This window comes from Pelecanus crispus, chromosome 2 (genome assembly GCF_030463565.1).
Source record: "Pelecanus crispus isolate bPelCri1 chromosome 2, bPelCri1.pri, whole genome shotgun sequence".
Classification (NCBI taxonomy): Eukaryota; Metazoa; Chordata; class Aves; order Pelecaniformes; family Pelecanidae; genus Pelecanus; species Pelecanus crispus.
In genome coordinates this window covers 105,686,995-105,700,925 of record NC_134644.1, presented here as the reverse complement: position 1 = coordinate 105,700,925, position 13,931 = coordinate 105,686,995, and the positions used below count along the sequence as shown (strand labels likewise).

The following is a 13,931-nucleotide window of genomic DNA, read 5'->3' as shown; positions in this document are numbered from 1 at the left end:
TGCTGTTGCAGGAGTTCTCTGCTGGAACTACTTCAGGAGTTATATAGAAAATGGCACTAGATTAAAGTTTTCACGGATCTGATGGCAGCTCAAAGAAAAAGTGATTTATGATCTATTACAGAAAATAAAATTAATTACTGCAGAAAAGCTCTGTATAAGGACTGACAGTACCCCTAGTTTAGAGATTATTCCCCTCTCCGCAATACAATCACTAAAAAAATCATTACCCACTCCACAGAAAAAAAAAAATGATAAATTATAGCACGATGATAAAATGAATCAGTTAGTTATATGTGAAAAACAAGCAAAGATCACCTTGTAAAGACTCTGCTATCATCTAGAAATACATGAACCCAGAATTAAAAGTTTTGATGCTCTGGCAATTGCTAATAATGCCAACACTTTCAGAATTATAATGTGTGAAAGATAAACCATCTTTAGTGTTCTAAACATAACAGGAACCACCATGGCTCAGCAATTTCGGAATTACAGGATCACAGAACAACAGGAAGCTCAGGAGATCAAATAGTCTGATGTCCTGCTCAAAAGAGGGTCAAACCAATGTTATTTGTGTTATAAGATCTTTGTTTTTCAGAAATAGTTATTTGCACATGGAGCCACATTCAATTCAACTCAGAGGTTATAGCTCTGTGTTTCATTGTTATTGCTTTTAAAGCCTGAAGGAGGATTTGGAAAAAAAACAGTAACAATAAATGCGTACTGAATTAAACAGGATTAAAATAAAATCTGCTCATCGTTTTTAGTTGATAAAGGAATCTGCAGTGATTTCAGCCTATCAGTGTAATTTCACTGCTATTACTTCAATTTTTTAGTCTACAGTACAAAAATCAAAATGAAGACTGGGGGCTACATTCACAGAATCACAGAACAGCTGAGGTAGGAAGACACCTCGGCACATTGTCTAGTCCAACCTTCTTGCTCAAATCAAGGTCTACTCCAGCAGGTTGCTCAAGGCCCTGTCCAGTCACATTTGTGAATATCTCCAGTGATGGACTTTCTACAATTTCTCTAGGTTTGGTGACCCCTACAATGACATGAATTTTCTGCATTTCAGTTTATGCCCATTTCCTCCTGTCCTTTCACTGGGCACCACTGGAAATAGTCCAGCTCTGTCTTCTTCGCTCGCCCCCATCACATATTTATACACATTGACATGATCCCCTCAAGCCTCCTCTTCTCCAGGCTAAACAGTCACAGCTCTCTCAGCCTCTCTTCATATGGCAGATGCCCCAATCCATTCATAATCTTTGTGGGCCTCCATTGGACTCATATCAATATGCCCATGTCTCTCTTGTACCAGAGAGCCCAGATCTGGGCACACCAGCACACCACTCCAGATGTGCTCTCACCAGGACTGAGAAGACAGGAAGGACCACATCCCTCAACTTGCTGGTTATAGTCTGCCCAACAAGGTAAGGCCCAGGGTACCGAATCTCTCCAAGGATGGACACTCCACACCAGTCCTGGGAAACCTGTTCCAATGTTTGACCACTCCTGTGTTAAAGAAAATTTTCTTGCCTATCTACTCAAGAAGTTCCTTTGTTCCAATGTTAAAGTATCCAGACTAGGAAATACATTTATGCTAAAATCAGAGAATATATTTAAAACAGGATCTCATTTGTGCACTGCAAATATACCTCCCATTTTTATGGCTTCAGATATTTCAAGTATATTTCTAAAGAAAAATTCAACTTAGGGTCAAATAGGCATAAGACATCAGTGTATAATGTTTGTAACCTCCAACCACAATATTAAGGTATCTCTCCCTGAAGGAAGAACTTTTTCAAAACTGTTTTATGCAGAAAATTTTTAAGAATTTAAGAGAAAGCTACATAGACTAATAAAAACACAGAATTAGAACTACTGCCAGACATCAGTATTTAACTTTGCTCAATTTCATCAAATTATACCTATTTTAATTAAAACATCAATATTTTTAGCTCTGATCTGCATGTTCTGTCATACTTTTACAGTGCAGAATTTTATACTTTTTATGATCAAAGAAAAAGTAGAGGCACTGCCATGGAAAAAGTTCTGGAGGTTCATAAAAAATTATTTATACGTAATTAAAGTAGTGCATAGGATCTAGGAATCAGCACACAGAGATAAGTATCTTTAAAATGTGGAGACACTTAGTCTCTGAATTTGCTTGAAGAAAGCCTAGAAAACATACAAATTAAATTAATTTTTATTAATGTCGAGGTTTTGAAATATTCAAGCTTGTATTTCTAGATTCTATACAGAAGCAGAAGAGCTAGAACATTACAATTTTTGGTACATGTAGAGTACTTTCATATATGATGTCATGACTCCCTTAGCTGCAACTTTTGATAAAATAAGGAATGGTGTGATCTATGTGTTAAGGTGGTGAAGAATCGTTATAGTGATTCTGGAAAACACTTGCTTTGAAGTTCCAAAAATTGAGTGTAATCAATACCTAAATTATATAATGTTCTTCCCTTTTGAGTACTTTTTGAAAGTTATCCACTAGATTATAGATGAACTGAAGATTTCCCTTACTTATGAAAAAAAAATTTCCAGTCACTTGTGTAAGACAGATAATTTGAGTGCCCGATCCTGAATTCACTCCGAAGAACTGACAATATTCTACACGGATGTAAGTTCAGACTTAACAAATGTCACATCCTACATTTAATAAAAATTAAAGTTGACAAGGTCAGTCATATACTTTTTAAGTTATATCTTTGGGAGAGCAGGAGATGGATTGTTCCTCTATGCAAACCTAGAATCTTTGAAAATAAGCCCTAAGCTATAATCAATAAACCAGCTATTTTCTGGTTCTATACTTACCATGTGTTTATACTGTACAAGGTAACTTCAGGCAGCATAGTGAATATGAACTTGGTTATACACGAAATTAAGTATCCCAGTTATAACAAGTTAAATACTGCAGAACACAAATTATGGGAGCTGGGTCCCAGAAGAGGACCCTGGACTCTGTGCATATTTAGCTTCCTTATAACATGAACTGGAAATTATGGTGGTGCAAAAACATGGCCAAAACCAAGCCATAAACAGGGCCTGTCTAGCTGACGGGAATGCCGAGGGTAATGGTGAGGACCAAATCCTGTTCTCTGCAAAGACTAGGCACATCAATCAAGGTAGCCGATCCCTACATCCATCCGTGCAAATCATGGGCTGAAGGAGAGCACTGATACCTGTTCTGGAAAAGCAGCTGGCTACAGTTCCTTAATTTTATCTAGACACATTGACTGCCAGAGCGTAGGAGCACTCATATTTTAGAGACGATACAATGGTGTAAGTCTTGTCCAGGAGAAAGGAAGTGTAGATGGGGTGCCACCCTCAGCCGGAGGCACTGGAGCTGTCTTTACCATCATCCTAAGCTGAGGGTGCCAACTACCCTGTACTGTCTATTTAAAAGGTTTGTGTGACTGGAAAAACAGAGCATGTGAGGGATGGTCACTCTGTGACCTTCTGCTTATGACACTCATGCGATTTTGACTGTCTTAGGGGCAAACTGTAAACCTTCAAATTTCTGGGCAAGTGTTCTGACTGTATTATTTTAACAGTCATAAGCACCAGCATCTCCTTTACTATCTTACCCACTGGAAACATTTTAAAGAAAAACAGTTGTATTTTGTTAAGGCTTATTTCTGCTGCTGAGTGACAGCAACCAGCAAATTCATACATATCCAGCACCTGGAGCCATCTGGCATGGTCTAACCCCAGCTGGCAAGTAAGCCCCACACAGCCGCTCACTCACTCCTGCCCTGGTGGGATGGGGAAGAGAATTGGAAGAGTAAAAGTGAGAAAATTTGTGGGTTGAGATAAAGACAGTTTAATAAGTAAAGCAAAAGCCATGCACACAAGCAAAGCAAAACAAGGAATTCACTCACTACTGCCCATCAGCAGGCAGGTGTTCAGCCATCTCCAGGAAAGCAGGGCTCCATCACACATGGAAGACAAAACGCCATCACTCTGAACATCCCCCCCGTTCCCTATTCCTCCCGCAGCTTTAGATGCTGAGCATGACATCACATGGTCTGGAATATGCCTTTGGTCAGTTGGGTCAGCTGTCCTGGCCATGTCCCCTCCCAGCTTCTTGTGCACCCCCAGCCTGCTCGCTGGTGGGGTGGGGTGAGAAGCAGAGAAGGCCTTGACTCCGTGTAAGCACTGCTCAGCAGTAACTAAAACATTGCTGTATTATCAACACTGTTTTCAGCACAAATCCAAAACATAGCCCCATACTAGCTACTCTGAAGAAAATTATTCCAGCCAAAACCAGCACACATCTGAGACAAAAAGGGAGCTGCCTTGTACATTCAGGCAGAATCTCCATGAAGGGGCTTTTTTTCAATCAGTGTGTTGGTCTTCAATGTATCATACTGGCTTAAAACCTCAGTAGAGGCATACAACTTCCTGTGTACTGAGCCCATAAAGTTGTTATAACAACTTTAAAGAGATTTCTCCAGATGACTATTGGATTGCAGAGCAGAAAAAAGGATTTGGCTAATAACTTTTCATTTTGTTCATTACAGCCACTTCCACAGCAGCCAATTGTGATGTTAAAATTAGAACTGCAATTTTATATATGGTGATTAAACATAGCGAGCAGTTGCAGTATGATGAAGACAGACATGGTTTCAGAAATATTTGGCAAACACACATGCTCTGAGAACATCAATGATTTTTCAGAGTAATGGAATACAAAGTTAGGCTCTTAAGCTCGCTGTACAGCACACAGGGAGAGTTAAGTGCCTCAGAATGGGACTCCGATGCATCAGGCATGCTGGGCATGGAGGTGGTTAGCGCTAGAAGTGATGAGCCATTCCAAGCGTAGGAGTGCATCTGAAATCCCACCCTCCGCAGGGCTTAGGCAGCAGACTTTGTAACTCCGTGCTCTTGGGGACCAAAGCATGCTCTGAAAATGTGTAGACTTCATTCTTTGTCACTCTTCTGTTTTCAGGTAAACTTGAAAGGTGGGTATGCTTGTTATTGCATAAAAATATTGGTTAGAGCACCCAAAGAGAAGTGGAAACCCATCCCTCTCCTCAGTGACACAGGTACTCACACAGAGCATAGTTATATCAGTAATCACCAAACCAGAAGCTGAGACAGCACCACTTCCAATCCATAAACATTAATTTCACTAGGGTAAGCACTGAGCTAGGACCATTTGAGACAGTTCACTGCACCTTTGATGTTTTTGTGGCAAGACAGAATTGCCTCCCTCAAAGGCCAAAAGCAAAGGAGGTACAAAACCAGAAATCATGATATTGGCCACAATAATCTTGATGACAATTCAGAAAAGTGACATTTGTTTTGAGCTCTCTTCTGATTTTTTTAATAATCACTGTAGAAATCACAGTATAAAATACTGTCAAAGCAGGGACTGGAGCCCTCCTGACAGAACTTAGCATGCTGTAGAGGCCCTCGTGGTTGACTATTGAGAAGACATGCAGAATAAGAGACATTTACACTCTGAAGCAGCGCAGGATCAAGTGTAAAGTCTGACACCAAGTTTATGAGAGGAATGTTGGGACTGGGCCTCAAGATGTCCTCATATAGTGGGGTTACTAAAATTCATTTCATACATGGACAAGTCTGAAGCTCTGCAGAATTCATGTGATCCCCATTTCATTACTCATCTAGGGAGCTGAGGCAATAATTTTAACATATTTAATATTTTAACATATTTAATGGTTGGACTGGATGATCTTAAAGGTCTTTTCCAACCTAAATGATTCTATGATTCTATGATTCTATGTTACACTTGAGGGTGAGGTTTGCTTTCTGGGACCATACATCTTATAAATTCAGCTTTTGGGGAACACATTCAGGTAGGATTTATGTAGTCTCTGGACAGGCAGCTAAGACTACCAAAGATGCACTCTCAATCCACTTATTCTCAGTAAACATGAATCATTAAGTTTACTGCACAGTGCCCTTTCTCCTTTACACCTACACTAAGAATGTCATATTCTGTGTGAATTCATTTGTGACTGGAGACACAAGATGCCTTTCCAAGGCGATTATAATACCATAATAATCTGTCTGTAAAACAGTGGAATATTGGGCAACAACCTTTAAAGTTTCATTTTCCTGGTTCACATGACCAGTTAGACCATTGAACTAACTATGAAATTACACCCTGTTGGTTCATCTGCAGTAATAAATGAGGACTTCTGGACATAAAAATAAATGCCTACTGTTCAAATGAGCAGTCTGCAAGCCATGACTAATTGGCAACGTGTTGCCTTTTAAGTCCTCCTAGCACTGCTTGTGACAGTGAGAAATTGAAAAGTTAAGAATGAGGCTAACAGAAAGAGCAAACCACAGAATCACTTGCACAAAGATTATTACTCAGTTTTGTTGCCTTCTTTTTTAGTGACTTAAACTGAAAAGAAAAAAAAAACCACCTTCTTTTAAGGCAGTGTAAGTAGTAGAATCATAAATCTCTTATTGTGGTCTAGCCATTAGACAGTGAATAGGAGACAAGTCAAGCCAGCGCAAGCACATTTGTTATGAGGGAAGATTTGTGTTATAACTGAGGATACGCCTCATGCAACCTTGAGTACAGTCTATGCATAAGGTGACACTATGATAAGTATAGTTGCAAAAACAGTAGCTTGAGGTCTTGATCAATAAAGGTGGATGTGTCAGCCAGTGAAACTCAGGGCCCCATAGCTGCAACTTTCTGCCCTTTGCTCTAAAAAGGGAAAAAAAAAACAAACAATTTTTGCATTTTCTCTCTTCTTCCCAAGCCAAAACCAGCATAAAGATTTTGTTTATCACATCATCAGAAAGACTCCCAAAAGCAAGGACAAAGTCACATTGGTCACAAGAGTTTTCAAACTGACTACTCAAAGAACTCATTATCAACATTAATGTTAACGTCATTAAGCATTATCAGATTTGGCAACTGTAACATTACTGAATTTTACTAGCTAAGACACAAGGATTTCAAAAGATTGCATGAAATTTGCTAGGTAAAATTTTTTTTCTTAAACTTCTGTCTCTACAGCCATTTTTCTTTCCAGACTGGTCTGATTACAGTCTGCAATCTGTAATTTTGACCTCCTGTATCAATATCCACAAATAACATACAGGACTTTTATATAACAGTAAGCTACTGGTTCTAATTTTTTCTCCTCTTTCAGATTTGCAAATCAGATATTTTTTTAACTTCTCATAAGCAAGCAAAATAATGCAAAACAGGTGAAGGACGTAAACAACTGGAGAGCAAAAAGTCACAGGAAAAAGATTTCAAAGCAGGCTGATTATGTAGCACCCACCTACACATCAGCCACATTTCTGAATGAGAATTAATCCTGATGCAATGTAAGAGAATGCAACTACATTTATCTGAAACATAACAGTGCCCCATCAGCAATAGGCTAAGCCATTAAAAGGACTGAAGACAGTTTTAGATAATTCTAAATATATATGTGTGTGTATACATATATATGTAGGTACACACCCGAGAGAATCAGCACCTTAGTCTTTATACCTTCTTTATTATTTGATTTTCATTTTGTTAATAAGAGCTAAACATATTACTGATCTATTACTAATCTACTATTGCTTGCTCAGTCACCCTGCTTTTCTCAGTAGCATTCAGAGCCTTCAAAAGACAATCAATACAAATCTGCTTACCTAAACAAATCTTTGGATTGATTGTTCACATTAAACAAAAGACATTAGGAAAATAATCTCTTTAGCATGAGTATATCTTTATAGCAAAAACCCCCATTATTATCAATGCTGCAAGTCTATCCTACTTTCCTAGAACTGATCTTTTCCTTGCAATTACAGATATTCTTAAACAGAATAGTGGATCCAGTTTAGGAGTTTGTTTACAAAAGCAAAACCCAGCATCCAGCTTTTGATGTGTAACTGTAAACTATTTCAAATTAAAACTGTCATCACTCTTATACAAGCTCTTGTTTTCAAAAGTGTTATGACGAAAAATTTTCTTGCTCTGTTTTAAAGAACAAATCTCTCTTTATGTCAACATGGCAATGTTTAATAATGAATACAAAGTTGTAGCTCCCAAGCATTTCATGCAATATTTTAGATGGCTGAACTGGAGATCTTTCACTCCCCAATCACATATATCCTTATTCCCTCATCTGAATATTGAAGAATTTGAACAAACCCTTCAGAAGCCGTGCCACTAATCTTTTTAATTTCAGGAAACAAACCCACATAATGAATCCACATCCTGATAGATATTGTGCCCTCACAGTAGCTTAATTATAAATGACCACAGAAGTTTCCTAGCTTAGTGTTGTAGCATAATACATGGTTGTTATATTAATGGTTGTTATACTGTCAGTCCTGCTGTAGCTTATTAATCAGCTTGTGACAGGCTGTCTATCAGATAACAAAGTCTAATGGACTTCTGCAAAATAAGGGAAGATGAGGACTACACTTCACTGGGGAAACATTTTCCTTTACTCTGAGAATTAGGACCAGAATGTGTCATAGCTTAACACAGTGTTCAGAAATTTCAAGCTACTCATCTCCTAAAACTGAATGAAATCAAGGCAAGGCGAGAAGTCAAATCTGGATTTACAGCTACAGTTAGGATTACAACACAGAGAGCCAAAAAGAGGTTCTGAAAGACTAGAAAGGTGCAATTGTGGAACTATTTTTCATTAAAAAAAAAAAGTTTAGACTCAGTTACTTAAGCTTGCTATAGCTATAAGTCTTGAAAGTGACAAGAAGGAGAAGGAAATGCCTTATTACAAGTCTATGCTTAAGAGCTGTGCAATACATTCCTGTTCTCAGGGTAATCCTAGGACCAAACCTGCTTACTCCAACTATGGATTGTTTCAGCAGCAATTTACTGCATTTATTAGCACTTTTCCAACAAAGCCTGGAGGCTCTTAAGCTATAGCAATCATATCTGTTTTCCCTGATGCTGACATTCTGGTTTTGCTATCTGTGATAACCAGGGCTAAAGGAAATGAATGTGTTTCCAAATCACTTTAAGTTCAATTAAAACATAACTATCCCTTGTTTTATAGGTCTTATTTTTCTCCAGTTGTGTTGAAACTTAACTGATGCCTTGAGAAAGCATGTGGCAAGATCTGCAAGTCCCCAGGGACTGCTCTAGAGGCATGGAGTATTGAGAATACCAAGAAATAAGACGGATACCGTACTGGTCGTAATACTAGATGATCATATACCGAGAACACTACAGTGCACTTGAGAATCAGGTCTTTAGAAAAGCTTATATTATATGAGGATTTGTACTTCAGCACTTACTTTTCTATAAAATATCAGCAATGTATTATTTCTTCAATTGAGCATAATTAAGCTTTTTCTGGTTTTAAAGGCCAATAAATATTTCATTTCAATTTCAAAATTATGTAAAGGTGCTTTCTTTTTGCAACTGCTTGGTTTATTCTTTGAACTATGCCCAGGAGCTGCTGTTGCTGAATTTGTATGAATTATGCCATCCCTCAAAATAAGTAAATAAGTAACTGCTGTCACAACAGCATTCAGGGGAAAGCAGGTCAATTTACCACATAAGAAAGCTTTCCTTGTCCTATAATAGGACAGTAACATGAAGAAAAACATCAAACTAAGAACGAACAAAATGAAGAAGTGGATTTAAGATTGTGGGAGTAATAGTATGAAGCAACACATTTTATCATACCAATTCTGCCTTGACTTAGTTGTATTTACCTTCTTACTGTGGCCACGTTTGTATGTTCCAAGGACAGCAACAGCTATGGCAGAGGGTGCTTTTAACTTCATATAGGGCCACTCAATCCAAGCTGGTCAAAGGGACTGGAGAGAAAGCAATCCTAGGGCTTTCCAAGGTGGCTGTTGAGAAACAGGCCAGCAAGCTGGTCTTGTAGAACACACTCAACCTTGCCTTTCAGAAACAAATGAAAGCAGTCACTCTGGCAAACAGCATACCAAAACAACCAACTCCAGCTTTACAGAAATTATAGGTATGGTGCAAATAATCAGAAGGACCATATTTGGGGAACTGGTGGCAAAAGAAGCTTGAAACCAACTTTCTAGAATATTTGAAATGTTTCAATATTCACAGAAATACAATACTATAATCTGAACATTTTGGGGTAAGTTAATAACGATTGCCAAGAACCAACCAAAAAATGACAAAGTTATCATATTTTCAGTGAAATGAGATAGTTTTCAGTCAATATAACCTTTAAAGCAGAAAAATCATATACAGACAGGCAACCAATTAGCATCTGACTACCCTGAGCAAGCTTTCAAATAAGAAACATAAACCCAACATTTGTGTAAAGTCAGGCACAGGCAAAAATGTGAAGGGGAGCTCAAAATTCAGTGCTACAATTGCTGAGAAACTATAATAATGCTCCCACCTAACAATAGGAGACTTCAAGCCAGGTTTGTGGGTCACAGAGTAATGAAAGCAATGGGATTAGAGAATCAAAGGATGATTCTTTGGGCTGGCAGAACTGTGGATCAAATCAAAGATTATCATTAATGGGGTGTTAGTGTCACACAGATATATCCCCACAAATCATTTCCCAGAGGAAGTGAAGAGGAGACATACTGACCAGCTACAGGCTAGAAGGAAATTTAGCAGCACCGCTGTTGAGCAGATTGGACCATACAAAAAACAGACATCAGAGAGGGTACTAGAAAATGTGCCATAAAAAAAATCTCAAATCTGAAAAAGTAATCAGTGTATATCACAGTCCCCCTTATTCAGCATAGTGAAGATGCTAAACCACAAGTGATTTCCCAAAGAAGCAAACCTTAAGTCTGCCTATCATATCAAGACAAGGAGGAGGAGAGAAGGAAGAGATGGCAACCAAAACCACCCATCCACTACTCAAAACCACCTCCAGAAAAAGCAGCAGCAAAGAGTAATAAACCAGCCTCAGGGGACATGAAGGGATACCTTTTGTAGGAGTGAAGTAAGCTGCAGCAATAGCTGCAAGGGGCAATCCTGAAACATTTTGATAACTGAATAAGATCCTACCTGGCAGGTCTATCCTAGCTGAAGGGCTGCAAAAGCCGCACAAGAAAAGGCTTCAGCCTTATTCTACAGAAACTACCAAAAGCAGAGCGGGGAGGAATACAAGCAGTGAGACAGAATCCTTTGATAAAAAATTATGCAGGCAAGGGAAAAAAAAAACCAAAACCCCAAAACATACAGCCATTATTTATTCTGATAATAAATTAAGTTGGATATTGTAAACACCTTACCTCACCAATAAGTTGAGCTAGCATTAAAACACAAGGCTCTGTGTTTGGAAAAACATCAATGCTTGTATGTTACACTATGGGTTTATGGGGTTTTTACGTATTTTATTTTTCTTCAAGAGACCGTTCAGATTCAAGGGAGGAGTATAAGGATGAGAGGGAATATCTGATTTGTTCAGAATTAAATGTGTTTTCCCAAACCCAAAGTATACTGCATGGCAAAGTGACACCCTTGCCTTTCCAGTCAGTGTGTTCCCTAGACCATAACTCATTCATTCCATATTATTGATCCAATGCTAAGCGGAAGTGAATGAATGATTATGGACAAACAGCTAAGATCAAACATAATAAAGAAGATATTTTTTTCTGTCAGAACATGCAGACAATAGTTAGAATAAATGTATAGGTTCAGACTTCAACAGCTTTGACCTAAATCTAGAGCCGTATTAAAATGCTTTTATTCACTCTTTATGTAATGAACTGAACTTGCTGACTTTAGAGCAAAGGCAAAAACTACAGTGTATACTGTAGTTTGCTGTTTTCTCCAACAGGAGAAATACAACACAAACAAGATGAAAAAGAACAGCTAATCGTATCTAAATAAAGTGAATACTGGATAGAAGCCAATTTCAAACTGATGGAAAGCCAGGTTAAGCCAACTCATCTCACTGTAAATCAATTTCATACATTTAAGCAGATGATGGAAAGCAAGGAAAGGAAGGTCCTACTAAATTTTGCAGTGCATTTGGAATACAGGAATACAGGTGCATTTCTTACCATACCTCAGCCCGGAAATTTTCTGAAATTTTCAATTTAAACTTTGCAGACCAAATTTCTGCTATTAACAGCAATGTAATGCTAATGTCTCCCCTGGGGTACAGTTGAAATAATGCACTAGGAACCAGGGTCAGTGTTTTTACCATTAGGAAAGAACTTTTGCCACTAAACTAATTCTTCTGCCCTAGACTAGTCTCCCCTGGTGCACTGCAGCATTAATTTCTCTAAGTTTAAGGGTGAATATACAACTAACTTTCCAAGCCTAGGTCTGCTCTACATTGTGCATGTACGTATCCGTCCACACACAGAGAAACACAGTCTAATTAGGAGGTATGGTACTGCTCATCTGTTTCAACTCCCCATGCATTTTCTTCCCCAGCAGCAACCACAGAGCTTCAGGAGGGCCACATCAATAACAGCAGAGCTCCTGCTGGCAGCTTGTATCAAGGGGAGAATTTGCAGAACTAAAAGGTCTGTCTCCCTCCAAATTCACCAGAGCTTCTCTCAAATGAGGAGAAACTTCACATGAAACTCTGCCTGAAGGTCAGTCCTGCTGTGTTTTCTTCCTGTTAAGGAGCTCCTGGGCACTCCTATGGTGAAGTGAGCAAAACTTCCTTATGTGCTCAGCTAACTCCCGAAAGCAAGACCAGAACGTCATCAGGTTTGCACCTTATATAATAAGACCTCAAGAGGTGTTCCCTTCGCACACTTTGTGTGTTAAAAGTACAACACAAGTACAGAAAGTCTACAAAGTCCCTCCAATCTCAGGAGATAAAATAGGAAAGCAAAGAGAAAAAAAAAAAAATTATGATGGTGAATTGTGGGCCAAGAAGCTGAAGGCTCTAGTTTTGTGGTGCTTTGGGTCATATCCCAGTGGGAGAAAGGCCTGTTCAAGTGGGACCGCCTGCATCTCATAGATAGAAGTAGCTAATCTTCTTAGCAAAAGACTGGTTTAAATGCCCTTTTCATTGCTTAGACTAATAATACATGGAAATTGTGCAGTGAAGGCAAAAGTAGCACAAACTCACTGTGCTGGAACAAACATGACAACGAATGTAAAAAAACCAAAAAGCAACGCATTTTTTATCAAATATTTATGTGTCCATGTCAGAGCTCTGGGTAACAAGCAAGAGGACTTAGAAAATTCAGATATTAGCAAGAAGAAATTTCATTCAGTGGCCAGTATAGAAACCTCTGGGATGACTTGCATTATTAAGTGTTAAAAAATACTGGTTATAATCTGCATATAGTTGTGAAATTCTGTATTAACAAGAATTTTGATGAGTAACAGGGCCAGCTAACAAAGCCTGGTTTCCTACAGATACATGTGTCCCAAGCTTCTACAAACACAAAAACATGCACCACAGCTCCTACTTCATATCCTTCTGGGCATCACCCTTCCTCTGCATTTTCTCAGCTTACTTGCTGCTGCTTTTTTAACTCTCTTCTCAATGCAATCAGTCCCCTTCCCGTAAACAACAGCTGGACTAGGAGCATCACATGTCATGGCTGGCTCCAAGCTATCTCTGTGCTCACACTGCAGTCTCCGCTTCGTTCATGTGGATCCCTCTCCTCTTCAGCTCATTTTCACAGAAATGTATAGAAGCTAATAATCTTTGGGAAATCCTTTGTTAAAATTTGGTTGCAATTGGCCAGTGGTCAGAAATTGTTAAGAAGAACTGACAATGCAATCACATCAGCCTTGTTTTAGAAGGAAACCAAGGACTAGAAACATCATTGATTTTCTTTAACATCAGCAGTCTTTCTGGTAATGCAGAAATGGGATCTTGAATGCCTGTGGATCTCTGCGATAATAAACAAATCTCAGGGCAGGCTCTTTAATATTCAACTACACTGAGCTAGAGAACTAAAGGAGTTTTCCCTTTCTAACATGTGAATTTGCCCTATATTAATATGGGAGACTTCTATCT

General features: G+C 38.6%; 1 protein-coding gene across 1 annotated transcript in view; it reads right to left on the bottom strand.

The window, feature by feature from the left end:
• GABBR2 (gamma-aminobutyric acid type B receptor subunit 2) overlaps positions 1 to 13,931 on the bottom strand; it is a 502,001-nt gene that overhangs the window by 376,507 nt on the left and 111,563 nt on the right. The gene's annotated exons all lie outside the window — the stretch shown is intronic.